Raw genomic sequence first — 13,159 nt, 5'->3', positions numbered from 1 at the left:
TACAATAACTAGAGAAAGTTTTGGTGAATATGTGATTTGGATGTACAACAGATGGTTCGGAGTGAAAGTTTTGATTGGTATCAAATACTTAACGCACCATGATTCATAGTCGGGACATTTTGAAGGAATATTTAATTTATTTGATTTGATTTCTCTTTTGAAAATGCTTAGAAGGAATAGCAAATATAATACAAACAGATGATAAATAACTAAATAATAGACTATGTGACTTGTATTATTCACAAGACTTTCCCTGGTGAAATATACGTCTCATGTGGGGGAAAAAAAGCTTTACTGTTTCATTTATCAAAGTCAGTGTTTGCAGGGCTTGTGTGGGTGGCAGAAAGATAAATATTCTGCTGTAGCATGCCATACAGAGGAATGAATAAATGTACTAAAGATTAGAATTTGCTATGCTAAGATGACTCTAGTCTGGGAAGCAAAATCAGTTTGTCATTATTTATTTAAAAAAATCTTTCCCTAAAAAGGGATCTTAGCTTGTACATGTCATATGGAGTGGGCTGAGGAAGTATAGTACATACTAAGCTAAGTATGTCCAAGCTAAGTGTGACAAATGCTGTCTGGTCTTTTCTGAGTCTCCAGTTAGCATGCTGCCCATGTTTACCAGTGCTGCCCAGTATACAAGGCACATATTCACACAGCCGCCTCCTACTTCATTGATGGAGAGCTGCATGCAGACTCCCAACTTGCTAAAATCCATTAACTTGACTGGACAGTGAAATGAAATCAATTTCTTTCACGTTTTAAAGTCAGTGGCTTCATTTGTCACAGGTAGTAGTTGCCATAATCAGTGCTACATTGTCACTACAATAATCCAATTATTCTATGAAAATTGTTGTTTTTAATCTCATATCCATTAACAGCCACTTTACTTATTTCCCCAATATCAAATAAACAAACTGTTGCACCTTTGCCTTCTGTCATTTTGCTATATAACCCTCAGATAAACCTAAAGCTATGAGCTGATGCTATGAAATGCATCTGACAGGTGAGTCCACCTTTTTCATTACCCTGCTGTCAGGTGCAGTGAAGGCTGTGTGCGATAAAAATGTGCGAAAAAGACCCACTCTGACATGAGGTACCAATAGAAATCCCATCAGACAATAATTGAGACCAAAGAGGGGCACATCTAAACTGACACCGGGAGGACATATCCTTTTTTTAAGGTGCATTAGAGCTTGGAAAAGGTTAAAGGTAAAGCAGAAGTGGGGACACCACTCAGGGTTGTGTTATATTTTAACAGATAGCATTCACAGTTTTCATGCCCTGGGAGAAAAAACAGAATATCTGCTAATGCTGAGTGGCACAATGTGGTGAGGGGAGTGTGACGTCCAGATACAACAGAATGTGATTATAGCTCAGTGGCCATATATGTTTTTTCCATCCCTGTTCCACTCAGTCAATACCCTCAACCACAGAGAAAATCTAGTAGAGAAATGTAAGGAGATTGCCATTACGAGGGACTGAGAAAAGCCAATTGGAGGGATTGGGAATCTATCAAAAGGACAGAAAACAAAACTGATCCACACCATCATTGTTTCAGCCAGCTAAAAGCCCATGACTTAGGGAAAATCCATCAGGTCATTTCATTAGGAGAGACCTCAGCGGTGAATAGATCTGGAGACAATGGAGCCACTTTCTGAAGAATGGTGGTTACACACGAATAAGCCGCTCTCACAGAGGTCAAATGAACAAGCAAGCTCATGTCCTGTGAAAAGGAGAATTACTGTCAAGTGAAAACACTTGATAACAATAACCAGGGGAGACCTTGAATTGCAGATGCCTTTCCTGTAATTTTCCTGACGTAAAAGTACACACAAGAAATATGTTTGAACTATAAAACAAAAATGGTAGGTGATCTGATGAGAAATGGAAAGGAAAATGATACTATTTTTATTTTGAAAGTACTTAAATGTGTTTTTTTTTGTCTTTGCATACTGCTGTCAAGAAATGATGCAAGGCAGGTATTGATTTAAAGCAGCTGTGGTGCGACTTTAAGTTAAAAGTTTTCAGCACTCGAGGAACCAAGTGGTGCAGAGGTTAGCGGTGTCGCTTCACAGCAAGAAGAATCATCCACTGACCCCACGTCCTCATTTTCCCCAGTGTCTGTCTGTTTTTACCTCTGGGTGCTCCAGTTTCCTCCCACAGTCCAAACACATGCTGGCAGAATGAACTAGAAACTGTAGATGTGTTTGCTTTGTCTATGTGTCAGCCTTGTTACACAGCCAACCTGTCCAAAGTTTACGTTGCCTCTCACCTAGTGTGAGCTTGGATAGGCTCCAACTCCCAAAGACCAGGGTAAGTGGGCACAGATAATGGATAGATGGAACTAATTTCAAGTTTGAAAATATCTCCAAGTGCCAAAAAAACAACTCTGGTTTAGTTCTACTATTATTTTTAAGCTGTAGTTGGTGTATCACATCTTCTTACATATTTTTTGTCATGTTAGCATAGGGTTACTATATTTTCAAATGTGTACTGCACAATTATGAGGTTGGTGTACAATTATTTGAGCACTTAGCACATTGAACAAGTACACCTTTCAACACAAACACACCATGGATGCATATTTGTCTCCAGATACTTTACAAAGGAAGAAGTAAGCCTCCAAGAGCTCTTTAAAAAAGACCAACTTTTTCTTTGCAGGACAGTTTGGCTGTTATCATTATCATTATCATCATCATCATCATCATTATTAGTCATTTCTATTAGTATAGTTGTTTCTATTGTTATTTCTGTGCATCTCTGTCTCTCTGTCTCTCTGTCTCTGTCTTTCTCTCTTTATCCCCCAGCCCGCTCCTCCTCTACCCCCTTCTCTCTAACCCAAACTGGTCAAGGCAGACTGCTGCCCACCTAAAGGCGGGGTTTGCTTGAGGTTTCTGCCTGTAAAAATTTCATTTTTCCTTGCCGCTGTTGTCAAGTGCTTGCTCATGGTGGGCACTGTTGGGTCTCTGTAAATAATTTTATAAAGAGCACGCTCGTGTACACAAGGGTGTATAGACACACAGCAACTCCATGCAATTTCAAACCTGCAACCTTTGATCAGCACCACAGGCAGCAGACAAAGTGCCAAATCTATCAATCCTATCTAACAGCCGGCCCTGGACTCAAACCACCACAGCCTGCTGTCTCCGACTAGCAAACAACTGAAATAGCTTTAGCCAGCCTACAGTAACAAATCAACATAAAGTAGCTTACACAGTATGTCAATAACCACAGAACAAATAGCGATCAAGAAAAGCACAGCAACTCATCACAGGCCTACACAGTATGAATGAATAGATGATGGTATTTGATCACACAATTACTTGCATAAACAACTCATTAATCATCATTCATCAATGGCACAGCGGCCAAATGCTATCACAGACACAGATTACAGTAAGTACACATTTTCTAACATTTGAGAGGTAATTTAAATCTCTGCTCCCACTCAGTGGCAAAGAACATGATAAACATCTTTGTAAGTATAATAATTATTTTAATTGTGGTGAAAACTACAATTTGGTAGTGAATGTTTAAAACCATGAAATGTTGGTGTTAATAAGATATTTGTTGGGATTCAGGATGCCCAGCTTTAAACTCACTATATGCTACCAGCATGGCTCTATGGTCCACCAGTTTGGTCCAGACTGGAATATCCAAACAGTTCCTGGATGGATTTCTCTAAAAAACTGTACAGATATTTATGGTCCATTTTTGTTTTTAGTAAAATATGTGGACAGGTATTTAATGGATTGGCCAGATATTTTTGTGCACCGAATTCTAATGACATTTGTGATCCTCAGAATTTTTCTCTATTGTCAACAGCTGATGAAATCTTTCACTTTTCTTGCAAAACATGTACTAGATGGACTAGCACAAAGATTTGTCCAGATATTCATGGTTTCCAAATGATGCATTTAGTGATCCCTTGACCTTTTATCTAGCGCTACCATGAGGTTGACATTTGTAGTTTTGATGTTTTGACAACATTTGGATGGACTGCAATACGATTTGATACAGACATTCATGGATCCCTGATGAATTCTAATCAACTTATCAATCCCCGTATTTTTTATCTATACGTCCATCATGAGGACGGAATTTCAATTTGTCCAATACTTATGACCAAATAAAAATGTGGTGTTTAGCACTCATTAGAAAATGTCAGCAGGCTAATGGTGTAAGAAAAATGGTGATTGTGAAACGTGCTATGTAAATAAAACAAAGTGCAAGTCTATGCTGAAGAGTACTGACTATAGCAAAGGCCAAGGCTATGGAGTTTATGGTGTGTGTGTGTGTGTGTGTGTGTGTGTGTGTGTGTGTGTGTGTGTGTGTGTGTGTTGTGCTAACTACTTTGGCCTTTTTTGGAAACTCTCTGAATCGTGTGCACAACAGCAAGCATGCACATGAAACACACACACACACAGACAAACCAGTGAACCTTCACTCAATTAATACAAGCAACACCATCGCTGACAGCCGCGGACATCCATTAGCAGGCATGTGTGAGAGAACCAAAAGGGAAGGGGAATAACAGGACTGGCGTGACATAAAACCTGACAGAAGGGAAACATCATCACCTGCTGTGAACTACCAAGGCTCCTCAACCATTTCCACTGATCCAGTGGCCACATCTCTCACTAATAAGGAGAGAGAGGAATGAAGATATGTATGCTCGTATGTGGGAACGATCAAACCTGATCTGATGAACTCGTTAACCATGAGGCAAGAAATAGACGACATACTGAATGCCTGTGTAGGTTAGATTTTTTAATAAGGCACAGGGTCTTCAAAGTCATTTACACGGCGCAGGACTTTTATAAAAATCTTCTCCAGGGAGACTTTAATATTCTTCAGTTATAATCCTGAATAAAAAATGTGATTCAGATTTAATAACTGCTATTATGAAATGTCAAATTTGAAATGCAAAAGTGACACGTAAAAACAACAAAAATATTAATTAATATTTCATACAAATCTGAGTCACAATTTGTCACATTATCACATTACAAAAGTGACTATCGTTGCATTTTCAGTTTGACAAAATAACTATTTGGAACGAGTCAGATTAATGAGTCAAACCAACACAGCAGCACAGATGACAGATGCAGATTGAAACTGACAGATACTTCTTGGCTTGGCACAAATACTACATAAAAACCTGTTACCAAAGGCAGCCAGGCATGATTTACATGGTTTGTAACATTTATATCAATGCAAGGATTCAGGGCTTGAAATTCATTTTATGCAGAAATTACCATGAGGCTAAGATATTGTTTTCCTCACTCGGTTCCCTGGTTACCTTTCATTACATCCAGCACGTTCTTTTAGAACAGTGGATAAACAGATGACTGGAACTACACTGAACAAAATTATAAATGCAACACTTTTGTTTTTGCCCCCATTCGTCATGAGTTGAACTCAAAGATCTAAGACTTTCTCTATGTACACAAAAGGCCTGTTTTTCTCAAATGTTGTTCAAAAATCTGTCAAAATCTGTGTCAGTGAGCACTTCCCCTTTGCCGAGATAATCCATCCACCTCACAGGTGTGGCATATCAAGATGCCTATCAGACAGCATGGGTATTGCACAGGTGTGCCTTAGGCTGGCCACAATAAAAGGCCACTTGAAAATGTGCAGTTTCACTGTATTGGAGGGGTCCGGAAACCAGTCAGAATCTGGTGTGACCACCATTTGCCTCACACAGTGCAACACATCTCCTTCGCATAGAGTTGATCAGGTTGTTGACTGTGGCCTGTGGAATGTGAAACACTGGCTCTATAGGGCATTTTGTATGTTTTGCAGCCACCATAGTTTCTCTTTCGCGTTTGGTTGAGTCAAGAGGGTTTCAGTTGATTGCAATCTGCAATCTCACCACTACGTACCACTAAATACTCACTGGTCATTGAAATGAAAAAGAAGACTTCATGGAATAGATAAAAAAGTCTATTATAGAAATAGAATAATAGAAAGTCTATTAAGCGCAAAACTCAAATGTTAGAGATGATCTTCTAAATTCTCATCTCAGTTCCAAGATACCAGTGTTAAAGGTCCAGTGTGTAACATTTAATGCTCTATTGGCAGAAATGGAATTCAATATTGATAGGGAATAATTTATTAGTGTACCTGAATATAGAATTGTTGTGTTTTAGTTACCTTAGAATGAGCCGTATTTATCTAGAGATGCCGCTGGTTGCCTTCCACGGAGTCTGCCATGTTGAACCGCCATGTTTCTACAGTTTTTCGTGAGTTTCGCAATCACCATACTTTCTCATACACACTTCACAGCCTGTTCTCATTCCCAGGTTGTTTAATACAGACATTAACTGTTCAGTGAGTTGTAAGTTGAATTTGAGGGAAACTGAGAATTTCAAGAACATATTTTCATTTGGTGCAGTAAAAATTTCACTTAGTTTAAACGTAATGTAGTTTCGGTGTAATATTGTAGACAGAATATAAATGTGACGTATTCATACGATGAGGAACGAAGCTTCTGCCTAACTTAAAAACTATATTAAGGGAAAATTTAAGAGGGAAATCTGAGTTCAAGAAGTTAAAGGTTAGTTGAATTAAACTTTTGTACTCTTGTAGCCTTCACATCTGACCAAATGTTAATGCAAACTGAAACATGTTAAAAAAGATAGAAAACATGAACTCTTGTTGGCTCTTTGTTCCTGTTTCTGTATTAATTGTATTTATTTGTGGTATTGTGAAATCATTTTTCTCTTTATTGCAATATAAAAGGTAAGGAATAAAGTATAGCGTGTGTATTTCACACACACACAAAAAAAAACATTCACAAAAATGTTACATTTCTCCATTTTACCAGTATGAAATAAACAGAGTCCCAGCAATGGGCCCCTCTATTGTGCAATCAAATGAGATAGGAGGATGGGTTTCCTCTCACTGAAATTGAAGTCATAGCACAGTTCAACCATGACTGATTGCCTCTGCTCAGGCCCAGTAGTACACAGAGATTTATCTCTATCATTCTTTTACTCTGTGTCTCTGCAAGCGTAAAACGAGACAAGCCGCCTTTTGATGTTGCTGACTGTTGTTGCTGCTGATGGGTGGCCATGAGGAAATAGAGCCAATACACAGGACATATACCTCTGAAACACATGACTGGTTCAGCAGAGGGATAGATGTTTGTATTTTGTTCTGTGTAAATCAAAGAAGAAAATCCCCTTGAAAATATAATTCACATGATATTTATCAAGTTGAGTTTAAATTTGTAAATGCCTCTTTATATGAACAACAAAGAAATCCTTTCGGACTCTGGGACAACACTCATAAGTCCTGTGTTCGGTTTAAATTCCTTTGGTTGAAATATTTATATTGGGTGTATTATTTCAACCTCTCAACATGCAGTTTTTCCCACTTGTGGAATAAAATGTTAAAATGATCTCAACTATATTCTGTATCAGCTTGTTCCAGCTTTTCATTGATTAATTTTTTAATCCGAGACTTTCTGCTTTTTATGGCTGCACTATTTGATCAAAGGCAGATATTCTCAGTGTGTTGTGCATCGTTTTATACACATTTCTCCAAAATTCAGGGATCTCCACAAAACATTCTTTCATAATGACTTACCAATGGGAAATGGTAATGATTGAATTGAGCCTCTAGAAAACATCAATCAGATTATCAGTTCATGTCTTGATGATATGATTTCTACCACTGCAACTAATATGTTTGTAGATACTGACTTAATTGTCCGAACCTCAATAGAATAGCACAACATAAAATCTGTTGTTCCTTTAAAGGACCAGTGTGAAAGATCTGGTGGCCTCTAGCTGTTAAGTTGCACTAACTCTTCAGCCTCCCCTTCTAAGCACAAAAAAGAAACTAAAGTTGCTGCAAAATCCACAAAAAAAACATGACCCAGTGTTTGGTTAGTCCATTCTGGGCTACTGTAAAAGCATGGCAGTTTAACATGGCATCTGTAGATAAAAACAGTTCATCCTAACGTAACAAAAACACAACGATTCTTATTTTCAGGTGATAATGCAGTAATGAAAACATCCCTATGAATATTGTATTCCATTTTTGCCAATAGAGCCTCCTAAATGTTACACACTGGACCTTTAAGGCTTTGTCCAGCCTGCTGAGGGTTCTGGGGTTAGTTGGTGTTGAGTGTTGGATCTCTCCTGAGCTGCCATTTCTAGCTGTCTTTGGTTTTTATGTAAAGAAAACTTGGCGTTTTGTAAATAAACTGATAAAGATTTTATAAAACTTTCTGTGTGTGCGTATGTGTGTGAAAGTCCGTTACTGTCAGCATTTTAGGTAGCATTAGCAGGTTCTTGTAGTTGTAAGCACCCTGTTGTCACACACACACACACACACACACACACACACACACACACACACACACACACACACACACACACACACAAACACTGGTACACACTCTGCTCACAGCCCTCAGTGAAACTCTGTGTCAATGAACTGCAACAAAATCTCCCTGTAGGCCTTGCACGTTCTTTGCTTTCGTCATACAGTGATGTATCTTAACATCAATAGTACTAGTACATAGGGATATTCAGTCCATATTCCACATGCCACATCTATCTATGACACCTCTATGACTAATATGAACATGAAAATTGGCTGAAAAGTGTTCTTTTAAATGTAGCCTGGACACATCACAATTAATTAATTCTAAGAATAAATGTAATGACAGAGGACGTATAATAAGTCATAATCATGACATATTCAAAAAAATGACCAAATTAATTGAATTGAATGAAGTCAAGTGTTTGTAGCGTTACAATTACGAGAATGATTCAGAATCAGGTCTGATCTTCTGTCTGATCAGAGTAGAGATGAACTGTCATGTAATTGGATTAATTGGGCTGAGCACTATCTGAATCATCAGCCAGATGTTTGCAATTTGCTGTTCTCAGTACAGCTGATGTCACAACAAAATCATGGATGCTTGATGTTGGACATTAATGTGCATCCCTCAAACTACCTCTTTTGCCCAATGTGAATATGGTTGTATATTTCTTTTACTCCTATTTTTATAACATCATCAGCAACAACGTCATTGTTCTCCTGCTGAGTAAAGACGGGTTTTAAAGTGTTTTTTTCTGGGTAAAGTTTGAATTAAGTTACAAAAGTTAAATGGACAACATCGTGATTTGTTCCTACTATGTACATGTCAGGCACAAAACTTATTTTCCAGTGAAGTAAATACTTTTGTGGTTGAAGATGACAAGTTTACTGATAAGTGGGTTGTTTTCCATTTAGCACTGATGCAGCTCCAGGGTTATCAGTGTCTACAAGTTGCATACAAAAATTAACTGTTAACAATTATAAAGCTTTTCACTAAGATTTTCACCTTGTTATTTATATTACAGCTTGATCTGTTTTGATAAAACCTTGCTCTGCCCATATATTAAGGAGAATCCTTTGAAATCAGTGGAACAATGTGTCCTAGTAATCATATCTATATCCAATTTACAACTGCAAAAAAAAAAAATGTAATACCGATTGGATTATGTTATTATTATAAATGTAATTAGGACTTTTTGTTTATCCTAGGTTCAGTCACAAATGTTGATACTTAAGTGAATGAGTAAAATATTCACTGACAACAGATTTAATTTGTTTTCCGCCAAAATATCCAATCTTTAAATACAGTGCCTGCTCATAGTGACTAAAGCATTATTACGCATTTAATGGTCATGTTAGGCAACAAAAGCACTTTGGTTAAGTTTAGGGAATAATCATGGTCTTGGTTTAATACAAAAAAGAAACTGTAGCTAACCACAGAACAGGACATAACATGATTATCAACATTTAACCACAATTGATTATTTCCCTTACTTAAGCCAAAGGGCCTTTGTTGCATAAACCATAACCACAGATAGGACTCAGAATCTCCAATGTAATATTCCTGCACTTTGTATGCCATCAACACTGAACACCTATGGTAATGTAAACTGATCAGCCATAACATTATGACCACCTGCCTAGTATTGTGTAGGTCACCATTTTGCCTCCAGTACAGCCCTGACTAGGGGTGGGTAAAAATATCGATTCATCAGTGCATTGCAATATATTTTTTCCCAATTCATTATCAATTCATTAAATCCTCTGAATCGATTCAAGCCCATGAGCAACACCTTTGTGTGATTTGCGTTGTACGGACGGAGGCCACACTCGACCACACAACAACAACCACAACATGGCAACCGAAGCAGGTAGCAGCAGTGTTAAACCAGTGCCTTCAACTTTAAAAGCAGACGTTTGGAGTCATTTTGGAAACCTGGAACACAGGAAACAGACAAAAGTAAGGTAGTGTGTAAGCTGTGCCAGGCAGTACTAAAATACTGCAATAACACAACAAATTTGCGCAACCACTTAAGCCGACACCATGCAGATGCTCTGCAGCAAACCGCGGCTAAACCTGTGGATTAGTGTCGTGGAAAACGGGGTTTTAAGAAGATGGTATACACACTCGACCCGACATTACGCCATACCAACACACAAACACATGGTGGAAGTTGCCGTCCTGAAGCTGTACACAGAGGTAAAGACAGCGGTTTTAGAGTCGCTGAAGTCGGCAATTATTTTAAAATTATCAACAGGTACTCTAATGAATTATTTGTGTAATTCTACTTATTACTGAATCGATATCGAAGCATTTAAATCAATATTGAATCGAATCAATATCGAATCGAATTGTGACCTAAAGAATCAAAATCAAATCGAATCGTGAGGTTCTTAACAATACCCAGCCCTAGCCCTGACCTGTCGAGGAATGGACTCCACTAGCTGTCTGAAGGTGTGCTGTGGTATCTGGCACCAACATGTAAGCAGCAGATCCTTTAAGTCCTGTAAGTTGTGAGGCGGGGCTTCCATGGATCAGACTTGTTTGTCCAGCACATCCCACAGATGCTTGATTGGACTGAGATCTGGGGAATTTTGGAGGCCAAGTCAATGCCTTGAACTTGTTGTTGTGATCCTCAAACCATTCCTGAACCATTTTTGCTTTGTGGCACGGCACATTATTTGCCCAAAGCATCACACTGCCTCCGCCGGCTTGCCTTGCTGTATTACATCCTGGTGCGATGTGTTCCCCAGGTAAGCGATGTACACGCACCCGGCCATCCACAAGATATAAAAGAAAACGTAATTCATCAGATCAGGCCACCTTCTTCAATTGCTCCGTGGTCCAGTTTTGATGCTCTTGTGCCCATTGTAGATGCTTTCGGCAGTGCACAGGGGTCAGCATGGGCACCCTGTCTGGTCTGCGGCAACACAGCTCCATACACAACAAACTGTGATGCACTGTGTGCTCTGACACCTTTCTATCAGAACCACCATTATCTTTTTTGCAATTTCAGCTAGAGTAGTTAGTCTGCTGGATTGGACCACATGGCCTTCGCTCAAATCTAAACGATAAAATCATCATCAAAATCAAAACTATCAACATGACGGAAACAGTTTAGCATTTTGGGATAATAAGTGGACTGATACCAATTTCACCTCAGTGAGCTAACCTGGCTCTATCCTAAGGTAATAAATTCCACCTACCAGCACCTCTGAAGCTCACTAATTAACATGTTGTTTAATCCTTAAAAACAGTGTAAAAACCACAAGTTTTATGAGGTTATGGAACTTGGCCATGAGTACTGACTTCCTGGAGTTACCTAGCAACCTCACAGTGATGACAAGTGTGCTAGCTGTTTCCTCCCTGCTCTCAGTCTTTATGTTGAGCTAAGCTAACTAGCTCCTGGCCGTAGCCTTGTACTTAACAGACAAACATGAGTGTGGTTTGAGTCTTTTCGTGTAACATAACATAGCAAAAAGTGATTAAGTATGTTTCACAAAATGTCCATTTTAGCTGCTAATTTTTATCAAAATATAATAAAAATCAGAGTGGTTAAAACTAAAATGAGCAGTTGAAGTGAAACCTTTATGAAGATATAGATTCTAGTGTCTGGTGTTCATAAAAACACTAAACATTTTAACAGCATTACTTCAGTGGTGAACAGGTAACATGACCCGTTACTATTCTAATAATATCCTTTAGGATGTTCATTCTCTTTCCCAGTCTTCTTCAATTACGCCTGTGTCTCCTTCAGTAGCTTTTAGCTTCTGGTGCTTTAGGTCTAGGCTAATGATTTTTAGTCATTGTTTTCGCCATTGATTCACTAATCAATGAGTTGAGGATCCTCCAAAGCTTCAAATGCCATTTCCATCCCCAACATGAGTCATTTATCTCAGGTCATCACAGATGAGCCGTGCAGAAGTGCCGAACAAAAGGAGCAGGGGGAGATTCCAGCAAAGAACATGAACATGACGTCACTCCAACGCCGCTATTTTTGCTAAATCTGTTGCCATTTTTGTATGTTTTTAACTCATCATCCGGTTTTTTATTTTCTTTCTTTCTTTTATTTCATTTTAAGTAGCTTTAATGTTGTTAAAAAAAATTTAAGATTTGTATTCTGCACTGTCTGTCTGACATATACTGTTTATTCTGGATCCTTTTGTTCCAGCTATTCATTAAAGATACACTGAGTGAAATATTCAAGCCAAGGACTCCTTTGTTTTTTATGACTACACCATTCAATCACATGGACATATAATAAATAATTGTGCTTAATTTCAGACACATTTTCCCAGAATTCATGACATGTTTGGTACACTTTGAAATTTGGACCAGTAGTACTTCAGTAAAAATTATTGCCAATTTATTGGTTAATTAATTGCCTAGCCTCTCAAATGTGAGGAAATTGTGAAAAATTCACAGAATCCAAGGTGACGTCCACAAACTACATGTTTAGTATGAGCAACAACCCAAATTGATTCACTAATCAATGAGTTGAGGATGCTCCAAAGTCTCAAATGCCTCTTCCCTCCCCAACATGAGTCATTTATCTCAGGTCATCACAGATGAGCCGTGCAGAAGTGCCAAACAAAAGGAGCGGGGAGATTTCAGCAAAGGATCAGATGTGTGACTAAACACAGAAATGTAAACATGTAAAAAATACAAATTATTCATAACATGAACTTTCCAAACCATTATCAATAGTTTGCAGGTTTGGGTTTGAGTAGCCTGTGTCAGTTACAGGTGTAATACATGGACTGACTGGGAAACAGATAGATAGATAGATAGATAGATAGATAGATAGATAGATAG

The sequence above is a fragment of the Dicentrarchus labrax genome, unplaced genomic scaffold, assembly GCF_905237075.1.
Source record: "Dicentrarchus labrax unplaced genomic scaffold, dlabrax2021, whole genome shotgun sequence".
Lineage (NCBI taxonomy): Eukaryota > Metazoa > Chordata > Actinopteri > Moronidae > Dicentrarchus > Dicentrarchus labrax.
Note: the sequence above shows the minus strand (reverse complement) of the source record.